At 34.1% G+C, this 12,198-nt stretch overlaps 1 protein-coding gene across 7 annotated transcripts in view; it reads left to right on the top strand.

Moving 5' to 3' along the window:
- LOC117781991 (protein FAM102B) overlaps nucleotides 1–12,198 on the top strand; it is a 43,305-nt gene that overhangs the window by 19,887 nt on the left and 11,220 nt on the right. The window lies entirely within an intron of this gene.

The following is a 12,198-nucleotide window of genomic DNA, read 5'->3' as shown; positions in this document are numbered from 1 at the left end:
TGACACTCAGACCATGAAGGTTTCTCGTCCAAAAATATTATTTGCCAATACCAGAAAGTGTCTCAAGTGTAACAGATGTGCCCCTTTAACGATCTACATTTCGAACAATTATTTTGTATTACAAAAAGCACCACGTAAACAAAAGAAACGATCATTAAAAGCGTCGGGAATATATATAGAAACGATTCTCTTTGACAATGCTGCACAAGGGAGTTCGTGTAAACACATATCCCACAAAAAAAACCTCTAAACGAGGTAAAAGTCTAGTGACGAGCATTTCTAGACTAAAATTTCTGATATCAATTTTGTACGAAAAATTCAGTTTAATCTAAAATTTTAAATAAAAATATAAATTAATATAAAAAAACGATAATTGGCATTGTGCACTGTGAGTAAAAGGGTGATCTTCTTTGTACATAAAAATAACTTTTGCGCAGTGCCGAATGCCAATTTTCGTTTTTTATATTAATTTATATTTTATTTAAAATTTTAGATTAAACTGAATTTTGTTCGTCACAAAATGATATCAGAAATTTTGGGTCTAGAAATTGCTTTCGTCACTAGACTTTACCTCGTTTAGAGGTTTTTTTGTGGATATCAGAAATTTTGCAATTGCTTTTGCTTTTGACATTGTAACTTTATCATTAATGCAGGCAAATAGTAAAATATAAAAATTTAGTTGTTGAACGTATTTCATATTTAAAAAATTTTTTTTTTTAATTATAAAGAAAACTAGGGGCCCCTGCTCGCTTTGCTCGCGTTGCTACAGCCGAGCATACTATACTGTCGGAGACCTCGTACTTACTATGAAAAAAAAGTTTTTCATACTAAGACTTGGATTTCACCCGATCGGTCCTATGACAGCTATATGATATAGTGGTTCCGATTAGAACCAACTTTGTTCAGGATATATAAGTCTTAAATAAATGCATATTCTATTAGTTTGGTTACGATATCTAGTAAAACAAAAAAGTTTTTCATACTAAGACTTAATATTGGACCGATCGGTCCTATGACAGCTATATGATATAGTGGTCCGATTTGAACCAACTTTGGTCAGGATATATAAAACCAAGTTAAATGCATATTGTATTAGTTTGGTTAAGATTTCTCATTAAACAAAAAAGTTTTTCATACTAAGACTTAATATTGGACCGATCGGTCCTATGACAGCTATATGATATAGTGGTTCGATTTGAACCAACTTTGGTCAGAATATATAAAACCAAGTTAAATGCATATTGTATCATTTTGGTTGAGATATCTCATAAAACCAAAAAATTTTTCGTACTAAAACGTGATTTTCGACCGATGGAAAAATGTATTTATTCACTTAACAGGTAATATCTTCCGAACCCCTCAACCAAAATTTATGTTTCATATACCAAAAAACGCGAAATTGTACGTATTACAACATATTTAAATTTAACAAAAATCGTTAGAGCCGTTTTGTCAGAAATCGCCAAAATGTAAGCTAAAAAACTTTATTTCACCTGTAAAATGTTACCTGAGTACTTTAGAAAAAAAGTTTAAAGGTACGCGTAAAAGCCCTTAAACACACCTTTCTAATGATATATAGAACATATCTGTAGCTTCTATGGTTTGGAAACTGTTGAGGTTTCAATTTTGGCGGATTTAGCGTTTTCCCGCTAAACTAGCGGGAAATTGAAAAGTCGTAAAACAAACATTTCTAGATTTTGAAAAGGAATCAATCCCATCATTACATTTAAGCTTCTTTAGCACTTTGATGCAAACAGACAAACAGACAAACAGACAAACAGACAAACAAACTGACTTTTCATTTCATTTTGAGAAGTCCACTAAAATTTTCAAATTTATTTATCTTTTGAACCAGTTATCGGATTTGGGTGATTGAGGTATCAATCGACGCGTATTTTTAAGTAGAATTTTTAAAAAATAAATTTTACCAAAAGCCCCAACGGCCCCATAAGCTGCAATTATCAAAATTTTTCCCTCCCACTTACACCCCGTATCTCATGACCCAGGTTGGTTAGAAAAGTTTTAGTACGCCATTTTGTAAGTTAGAACTAAACCTGTCGATCGGTATATAACTCGATCTGATCGGACAGTCGGCGCAAATTTTCCAACTTAGCTGTATATATAGTTAGTCGCCTTTCGCACCCTTCGTGCTGCTTTCGTCACTAACGCGAACTGCCGTCCGCAGTGATTATGTGTACATTGTTGAGTCATTTGACCGATAAGCTTAAATATCTACAGAGTTGAGGGCAATGTTCAACAAAATGTTGCGAATTTTCGAATGTAGTGCGTAATATAATTATTATATTGTCACTTTTGGGTGTCATAGATAAAAAGGTGGGAATGGAAAAGAGCAACCCACAAGTCAAGCAAGTAAAAGACTTATCGACTACATACTACATACTGTCTATTTTCAAAGCTATCAATTTACTGTAAAAGTCATATAATCTGTATTTCCGGCAAATAAAATCTTAATTAATTAAATGCAATTTAATGAAAACATTTTCTATATTTGTAATACGATACATCGAAGAATCGTTGGTAATATCATAAATTTCAATAATTTTAAAGTAACTTGAATTTAACTAAAGAATTAATTATTGAGCTTATATATTATCTTGAAATATTTGCAGTTTAGTTATTAAATAAGCAAATTGATACATAAAGAAAAAATGCAGTAAAATTTATAAGCAAAATTCAATAATAAAAGAGGTAAATTCTTGTAATATAAGACTTTTTCCATTATATCAGCTTTTAATAAATTTTATAGAACTCCTTTTGAATTGGCTTTTACTTTTGCGTTGCTTTCAATTTATAATATATCCTTTTTGTTACAATAATAAACAACGAGCTCTACAGGTTTGTCGCAATCCTTTATTCGCATGTAGGATGTAAATACGGAATGTGGAGATGACTACCAAATATATGGAGGCAACCAGACGCTGTGGAGAATATCACACTAAAGTGCAGACGTGCCTGTTCGTTTTTTATTTTTTAAATGCAATCGAATTGAAAATCAAAAGTACGAAATAAAAAGAACGGAAAAGAAATTTATATTTCATGTCACGTACAGCGCGACAAAAAACACAAAAAGAAAACGACATTAAACCCGTCTACGTCTACTCTACCCGCTTCCTCAATCCAGCTAGGGTACACGACAATCTTAATATTAATTTGTTTCTTGTATGCGTAGCATTGGTTAGACGTCCGCCCAAGTTTCTCGAAGCGGATGCTTATGCAACTGGAACTATGTATGTGAGTGTGCGACCATTCTGGACGCAATATCAGCATACACTTCGTAGAAATTTTCAAATCACTCATTTCCAAGTTTATCATCTATCTCACCATCGCATTTTATCGATTTTTTTACATACAGCTACTCCCCATACGTGTTTAAATTTCTCTGTTGCTAGCTTCAACTTCGTGGGCGTTTTTTTTTTCTCTGGCTAACAATGAATATTATTAATGCCCGTCAATTAAAGTGCAGTAAGTGCCGACTTGGAACCCTCGACACGGACACGCAATATGCATTCTTTATTTAGACCAGGACAACACGGATACCAACCCATACGTATATTCTGTACAGTAGATAATACATAGAGCAATGTCAAACAAAATTTTTCCATTCGTGTTTTTGCTAAACTAAACTTTTTGAAACAGAAGAAAAATGCTTAGACTGTATTATTTGACTATAACAATTTTCGAAAAATAATCTATTCTTTTCAGTGTAGACGAGAGAAAGCGCCATCTAGCGTTCGTAGTATGAACGATTGAGTTTACTCTCGAATGCGCCCCGCTATAAACACCTTTCCAGGAAAAGTTCATGCTAATTTTAACAGAAAAAAAGAGCTTCCCACAGATTTATATATATTATATTTAATAGAAAAAACCATTGTTTTATTATTAAAAACTAGCAAATACTTAATTAAGCCATGGAGTTCAATAAATAATTATGAACAACAGTTAACCATATTAGGTAAAAAGCTTAGCATTTTGACCGATTGTTATTGTATCTATTTAACTAAGTATAACTAAACTACAAGTAGTACACATTTAAATTAAAGTCAATTTTTTAAACTCGGAGAGCTTCAGACAATTGATGAAGCATTTAACGAATTTTTCTGCGGTGAGGACACAATGATATAAACATTTACCAAGAATGTTCTGGTTAATACGGTTTTTTGCAGGTGGTTAAACCATAAAACCTTTGAAGGCAACGCTTTGAACTTATTGATAATGGTTGATGGTTGCTTTTCAGCACGGAAATTGCGAAAGATATAATTTATTGATAACTAAAGCTGATGTACTAAATATTTTGTTTACATAAAAGGCAATGTTTGTGGCGCTTTTATGAATACACGAGTGCGAGAATGAATGTGAGTGTGAATACTGGGTCTGGGGTTGGACTCTTAGATTGCATACAGTACCCAACAAATTCTGGGCTTTGTTTACTTTTTTCCGCTGATAAGTTATGCCTTTGGCTCTGGTTCGACTCCCCCCACCAATGTCTGATAAAGGCAACGAGTTGTGTTTGTATATATATATAAACACTTATGTGTTTAATTATAGTCACCAGAGGCATAATGAAAGTGTACAAATGGGCATTGTGGTGTTGTCAGGTTATCAGTTGTAGCGAGCACACAGCCTATAAAAACTTGTGGGTGCAAAATGATTGATTTTTTTACCATGGCATTGAGGTTCAAGTTTAATGGGAGTGGGCTTACATGTTTACAAGTTATACTTTATGATTCTAGTTAGACTCTAATATCATATAATATTACTGAAACAGCTTTTATATTCATTCTTTATTCACATTTATTATTGCGACCATTTGCATTTTGAGTGCTTTTTGAGCATTGTCTGTTGGTTAGTTCTTGTTCGATAACAAGCGAAAATACATCCGTTATTATGTCATTAATCAGCAACACAAGGGAAATAGACAAATCCTAACACTTTGCAATTCATAATCAGACTTTTTTAGTATCTATCCTTGCGCTGAGGTAAATTTAATGATGTGCTTCGCTAGTGTTATTTTCATTGTATTCAGCCCACATTATTGACACATTTTCGCTCATTTATTATGTTTACTTATCCACTCATTCGCTCAGTAGTTTATTGACCAGGGTCAACGGAAGCCAGCTGTCCAGGAGGGGGCAATGTTGGCATTGCGTCAGCGTCAACGTTGCGTATAAGCAATGAAAACGCTCACCAGATCATTATTATTTTTATGGAATTTGACTACTTAATACATTTAGACCAGTTTTATATTAATATAGTGTAATTGTTTCTAGGCCTTAGTCACTTCTCTGTTGGACTTTTCAATTAGCTTGCATCAATTTTCTTTACTGCTTACTTTATTATTTCTATTATATATAACAAATTGCCACTCTTAAAGGGTTTTTTTTTATTTTATTTTTTTTTGGCACAATGCCAGCACGCAAATTGTTTGTCTTACTGAGCCAAGAAAAGCGTCATAATAGATTGGTAAGTGCATCGATTGCGTCATACCCTATAGCCATAATGAAAATATTGATAGTGGATTTAACTTTTGCCATTTAAATGGAAAGCAAAAACAAATATTTGAATTTTCCTTTTAGTAATGCAATGTTTTTTAATATTTTATTGTTACCTAAGCCAAAGTTCTGTAACTTTCTAAATTTGTGTCTTTGCACATTTTTCATGTTAAGATTATATTCAATAAATTGTAGCCTTGTCCATGCAATTAGTATCAATACAAGTTCAAGTGCTTAGTGTAAGTTTGACAGTCCAAGTTATCTACTCGTTGTAAGAGACAAATTAAGTACATTTATGCACAGATCTGATAAGTGTTTGATTGCTTTGGGCCCTGTTCAATAAATGACGTGAGCAGTTCGAAACACGTCATAAAATTCAAATATAACGTAAATTAATTTCCTGACGCTGACACTGACAGTGATGATGACGTTGCCAGCTCTATCTACCTAATCTCTGTCTCATATTGTTTATCTAACTGTCTGTGGTTAGGTGCACATCCAACAGATAGCTTCGTTCTATATCGTAAACAGCTTTTAGGAATTATCGTAATTTTCACATAAACAACTGCGCGATTTCTCGTGTTTATTTTGATTGGGTTTGCCATAAAAACAAATACTTTTCGATCAATGTTTGATATGGATAACAATGGGATACAAGTTTACATTTAGAAATTGAGTCTTAGGTCATCACGAGGTAGAACTCATATATATACATGTATATATATATTTATCTTAATAGTCAGAAGTGACATTTATTTCACAATATTTAAAACGCTTTAGCTTATTTAGAAAATATGATTGCCTCTTTTCGGCATAGCATTTTGACTTTGGTCATTCTTGGTCTTGAGCTAGGTATCTGGCAACTACTTAGCTTAAACCAAGCTAAACATAACTAAATTTTTGGCTACTTCTATTATTGCATAAATATGTTACCCTTTTTTAATTTAAATATTTGAAATATTTGTTCCGCTGTATTTCTTAGTAAAATTACAAGTCGGACTTGGTTCATTTGCTCATTGAAAACGCACTTAAAGTTGCTCTCATTGTTCCCTATGATGTCATCGCACAATTTCGAGCGTCCATTTGTCGCTTCCTCTCCAGAAACGGAAACTGAAACTGACATTTGACAGTGAAACACTTTCGTTTTGTATGTTGTTGCCTGTCAGCGTTGTCTGCGTGAACGTCAACGTCAGCGTCGCAGTCGACGTTGGCACGATAAGTTGAAATAGTTTCTATGCTAGAGCGAGGGAAACTCATTTATAATATTTTTTTGATAAGAGTGGAAAAGGCGCTTAGTCTAGTTGAACTTGTGAACGCGACAACACATATTTATTTAATTATTTAACAATAGTTAAATGTTGCAATTTAAATATTTTTTGTGATAATTTTTTTGGGATATTATTTGAAGGATCCTGTGTGAGAGTTTTTAAAATTCATAAATATATCCGACAATGTAAAAATGTAATTGTTTTTATAATTAGTTTAAACTAATCTTTGAAAACTTATACGAAAACTCATCGTTTAGAAAAATATTTACAGCAACATTTTTCTGTAACAAATTACACTTAAAAGTTTCATAAGTTTATTACAGTCATGTTAAAGTCGGATTCGTTCATAATTTGCAGTTACCTCATTGCCCATTAACAAAATGAGCACATCCCTCAGTTTATGATGTGCCTTTTAAGTCAAAACGACTCGTTTATAGCAACAACACACAAACACAAATACACACAACACTTGAGGTGCATTTGGAGTCCCAAGAGCTGCACACTTTTCACGATTTCCACGAAGCTTAAGTTCCTTGGGGCATTTGTTGCGCAATTTTTGCAAGCACTTTACATTGAGCATTGCCAAAAGTAGGTCATGCAATGGCAACCACCTCAATGGACATCATTTGAGCCAAACGTATTCTATGTTGACAGTAGGTCACAAGGATTTCTCTGCTCACGTTGACGCGGGTTGCTAGTGTGGGTAAGTTGAAACAATTAACCGCACATCTGCCCCACTGCAGGTAACGTTGAATTCATTAGAGGAAACCTCATTAACACCTCAATCGCACGACGGGTGACATGAATTTCACATCCTTAGAGTAAAGTTTGCTCTCTTAATGACAAAATGCTGTTGAGTGTGTGTGTCTCTTTACCTCTTGCTCTTGGTCTCCCTCTGTCTCTGTGTAAGGACGAGTATAAAGTTCCGTTATAAAATGTCTATTAAGACGCTGTAAGACTACCGAGATGAGGGTCAACTTTCAAGGCATCCTGTTCTGTGAGAAATTATTAGGTGCTGGCGCTCTTAATTGCAAACGATGTGTACAGTGGGCGTTGAAAGTTTATATATTTATGTAGCATCTCGTAAAAGTTTGCCACTTTAACTTAACCATAATGGTCAGAAGTGCAGCCAAAGGTCACAACAAGTAAATCGGGCAAAGTAAAGTTAACTAAAGTATATTAACGAGTACAGACAATGTTTTCAGTATTTGCCCTGCCTGCAATTCAAAGTCGAATCCATTAACGCTTCGTTTTGTCAAGGTCAATGTCTCTCTCTAGATACATTTATGACTCAGCAGCAACGTCTCTAATTTGTCTCGTGTCTCGTCTCTCTCCCTCACTCTCGCTCTGTACTTCTTTCCCTCTGTTTAAGATCTCAGCGTATAAAAGAGAAATCAGTCAAGCATCCAGTTTTTCAATCAAGACACGTTATGCCCTCTTCTGAACTTTGAGTTCACGTTTTCGCTCATGTAGCAAACTTGCATATTTTGTTTGTCAATTCAAATAACAAATAAGCTTAGGCAAGTGAATTGCAAATTTCTATTGATAATAGAAAATTAGACGATATACAGTTAGTCAAATAATTGTTTTGACAAAATAATACTGAACGTATTTGTTTTGTATTTTTTAAAATATACTTTTATCATTTCTTGTGGGAAGTCCCAGGACTCTCTGGCTGGAGTCGCTAACCTGTCACATAACTAGAGCTACAGCTTTAAAAATAAATGGGTTCGATTCCTAAATCTGCTATATACCTGTCTAGTTTAAAGTCCTGCTATGACACAGAAAATGCTTTAGTTAGCATGTAGCGTGCATTATTTCATGTAGTAAGTTTAGTAAGAAAAATACAAAATTTCTTGTACAAATACTTGAAGTTTTCCCTTTCCTTTATTTGTTGTATCTGTTCTCGCAGTTCATTTTCTTGCCAATATATGATAAAGTTAAATGAAAATATTCTTATCTATCTTCTCTGTTTATCTTTAATACCAATCGTCTTGCACTTAACCGAAACTTCAGACGACGACCCCCAGTCTGACATATGTTAACATACGCTCCTCAGAAAGAATGATTCGAGTTATGAGTTTTGTTTTTACACATCATTAGCACTTGAACACATATTTTTTTGGGCGGCCATCTGAAAAATGGAGATAGAGAGGGAAAGTTGAAATCAAGCTATCATCAAGCATAAAGCGAGAAGCCAAGCGAATGCAAATCCGTTGAACATGTGTGCAACAGCTGCAGCTAACGGATGTGGCGAGTATGGCGCTTGTTGCAAGGGTAGTTTGTTAAGTGTGTGATAAATGTGATCAAACAAACTACTTAATTTGAACAATGTTTTAGTTACTTCTCGCTCTAAGCACTCTTTGTGTAATCTACTTTTGTAATCTAAAGATAAATAGCCGATCTTTACCTAAAATTTACCTCTTGCAAACTTATCAGCTGCACCTCGTAAATGAACATGTTAATCTTCTGGGAAGACAAGTCATTTGTCACTTTGTCGTTACTTTAATCGAAGCATCGCATCTTCACAATCAGTAGATTCATTCGTATCTAAATCGAGCTGCGTGATGTGAATACAGAATTTAGGTGTAGTTGATGAATGCAATGAAAATTCAATGAGCTAATTTACTGTGAGAATATGGTCACCAAAAGGTTGACCATTTCGAAGATATTGGAACAAAGAGAATGATTCAGGACAGACATGGGACAACAATAGAAAATCATACATTACAAAGTGGACAGCAAAATAATTACCAGGGAGGGATAAGAATAGCCCACCTAGTTGGCACAGAAATGATCTATTCATCGAAATCAATGAATAAATTGAATTATACTCGTATTTATGTTGAATTGAGAGTCATAGTTCAATGCTAAGATTTGCATTTATTGCAAATATTGTCAGTGAAACATCGTTTAGACAAACGTCTTCATTTTTAAAAAAATTTCGTTCGTTGGCTTTTCATCCCATACCTTGCTTGATTCGCTCTGAACATTTTTTCACCCGCGAATCGTTTTCAGTTCAGTTTTCAGTTAAATTGTGGGGAGATGGCGGCACCAGTTGATGTTTATTTTTATTATTGTTGTAGCACTTTTTCGCCTAGATTTGGTATGCGGCTAAATCGCCCGACACACCTTCAACAATAAATAAATACTATGTGCAACATTAAACATACTCTTGTACTTCTAATTTTTCACAATCGTTTGCGTGTTTAGCGAATTGAATTAAATTTGTTTATGCCTCGCATTTTTTCGCTTTCATCACTTGCGTCATTATTAATAAATAAACGATGATGAAGCGAGGTAAAGGTTAAGTTGATCTTATCAACGCAAATTTGTGTACCTACTCGTTAATTGAATTCTGAGAAAGGTCTGTCGCATTGATTGACATGGCAAAAAGCAATCAAACACTTGCTCGACATTTGTAAATCAGCTATAGAAACAAGTTCCAAGCAGACACTAGAAATCTGTTTGCACACTATCCTCATAAATTTGAGCATGCTCATTAAATATCCATCAAACCAACGGCAAGATAACATCAAGTCTCCCGCACTAATTCAAAGACTATCCTTTGGACCACATACATTCGAAAGGATAAGAAGGGATAAACTACAACAATGTGCCTGCCTTGCGGTATTGAGGTTACCAGACAACGCGACACACCCAGAAATAAGGGTGAACTTACTTTGATTATGCTGATCAACTAGGAAAATACCTTGTTAGCAATGAGGTACATATTGCTCTTGAAGAATTTTTTTTTTTTTTTTTTTTTTTTTTACTAAGCGAGTCCATACAATATATATTTTCATTAAATAGAAACAAATAGAAATTGTAATTCTTTTAAAGTAAGCTTTTGAACCAATGTACCCTATTGTTTCTACAGGATATAAATTTAAGGAACAACTAAACTTTTTTTCTTGGCCCTAAAGTAGTAAGTCAGTTAGTGGAACAGACCATTTTCCATCGCTTTACGTGTCAGTTGCCAATGTTAGCTTTTCCTCGGCGCGGCTCTTTTTAAAGACATTGCGAAGACTTTTGGTGACTCCGTAGGGCTTATTTTGGGTGCGGTTACATATGCGGTTACAGCTACCTTCAAAACAAACGAAAAACCACAAGAAACCCAGCAAACAAGCGCTGCAATGTGATTTGTGGTGCAATTTCCTCTTATCCCCTCCCAAATTTTCACTTTGGAAAAACACCCAGGACTCACTTGGCCTGCGGCTATAACTGGGTTAATGGTTTCGCTTATGATTGGTTTTCGAAATGTTTACCCTGCTGATTGGAAGTTGCTAATGGACATAAATGGATGTAATTGCCGTGCTCCGGATTTGTTTACGAATCGAAAAAGTGAGCTTTTTGTCGGGTTTTTTGTCAGCGAAAGTGAATTCAATAGTTTGGTATATAAACTATTTCATTGGGTATTATTGTAGAGTGTGAGAAATGGAAATTATTCGACATGATTTGTTGCATTTAACAGCGAAACTAATTGCATTTTTGTTTCGTGCTTCTAATCGTGATTGCTCTTTATATCCCCTTTTTATTTAAAAAGAGACTCTCTGCCTTTAAAAAATCATGATTTCACTCTAAAGTATATTTGTCCATTTGAGAGAACACACTCAATTAAATTCGGGAAAATTATCTTGATTCTTGGAAGAGATCACACAAAATATTTATTAGTCACCAATCTAAAAATGGCGGCAACAAAAGAAGAGGGACAAACCCAAAGAACCACGACAGATATTTATCGTAGGCGTACAGAAATTGTATTGCTTGATTTTTTCATTATTATTATTATTCCATATTATTCTTTTTGCTGTTGACTGCCGGCAAACAAAACGATGACAACAACGCTGACGGATGCGTCAAAAGTTAACAACAGTAAACATGTGGCAAAGGCATAGCTAATTATTTGGCAAAGCAACTAAACAGCACGCGAATAAGACAATACTCAATCCTGGCACGTAATTTGCCGCCTTTCGTGTGCTCCTTTTAATTATTCCTTTTAATTATACGATAAACTCTTATACAATATAGAGTGACGGTATGAATAACGGCTATGGCGTTGCGATTAGGCGCCTAGAAAAGTTTTTTAAAGTGTCAAAGTAAAATCAGTGGGAATATAGTTGACGATTTCTTGACGGAAAAATACCTTTTAAGAAGCCATTGACGATTTATAATTGGTGCTTGGTTCCAAAATATTCTATAAAAACATATTAACATTCTTTCAAATATCTACATGAATATAAACATATGTGGAAAAAGAGTACTTTACATAATCCATATAAAATAACTAGAGTTATGCTTGTAAAGCATAATTTAATAATAAATTCTGAGAAATATTAATTGTATGGAATTGGAAGAAAATAAATAAAGTTAGGAAACGTTCATTAACGCAGAAAATGTAAATCTATAAGAATAAGAGA

Source organism: Drosophila innubila (genome assembly GCF_004354385.1).
Source record: "Drosophila innubila isolate TH190305 chromosome 2L unlocalized genomic scaffold, UK_Dinn_1.0 4_B_2L, whole genome shotgun sequence".
Classification (NCBI taxonomy): domain Eukaryota; kingdom Metazoa; phylum Arthropoda; class Insecta; order Diptera; family Drosophilidae; genus Drosophila; species Drosophila innubila.
Note: the sequence above shows the minus strand (reverse complement) of the source record. Positions and strands in the feature narration are given on the sequence as shown.